Source organism: Triturus cristatus, chromosome 5_2, assembly GCF_964204655.1.
Source record: "Triturus cristatus chromosome 5_2, aTriCri1.1, whole genome shotgun sequence".
Classification (NCBI taxonomy): Eukaryota; Metazoa; Chordata; class Amphibia; order Caudata; family Salamandridae; genus Triturus; species Triturus cristatus.
The window spans coordinates 553294771-553295199 of record NC_140588.1 but is presented as its reverse complement, the minus strand read 5'-3'; the positions used below and the strand labels follow the sequence as shown (position 1 = coordinate 553295199).

The 429-nt window shown below is 33.8% G+C and overlaps 1 non-coding gene across 1 annotated transcript; it reads left to right on the top strand.

Moving 5' to 3' along the window:
- On the top strand, positions 1-72 carry TRNAQ-CUG (transfer RNA glutamine (anticodon CUG)). The gene has a single exon. It is a non-coding gene; the product is annotated as a tRNA-Gln (tRNA).
- The last annotated feature ends 357 nt before the right edge of the window (positions 73-429 follow it).

Sequence of the window (429 nt, the reverse complement as noted above, 5' to 3'; positions counted from 1 at the left end):
GGTTCCATGGTGTAATGGTTAGCACTCTGGACTCTGAATCCAGCGATCTGAGTTCAAATCTCGGTGGGACCTTCTACAATTATGAGATTCACTGTTTAACTCATTTTTTAGAATTTGGTCTAGAAAAAACCTAATATCAATGTTTTATACTGATGCGTATGAACGCATAAGTATGTATAGATGCATACATAGCTTTATCCATCTAGATAGCTGTTAGACAATATGAACATATCAATTATTCATAAACATAAATATTGAAGCTGAACCTAGAAACTGTTCTTTCACATCCACATTGTAAACATGAGTTTATTTTCCTTTCTCATCTATATGGCCAGTAATGAGATAGTTCATTTTTGCTGATTTCTTAGCTGACAACATGCTGGACTTACACAGTGCATTTCATTGTGAATTTCTTTGAAAGTGAATTTC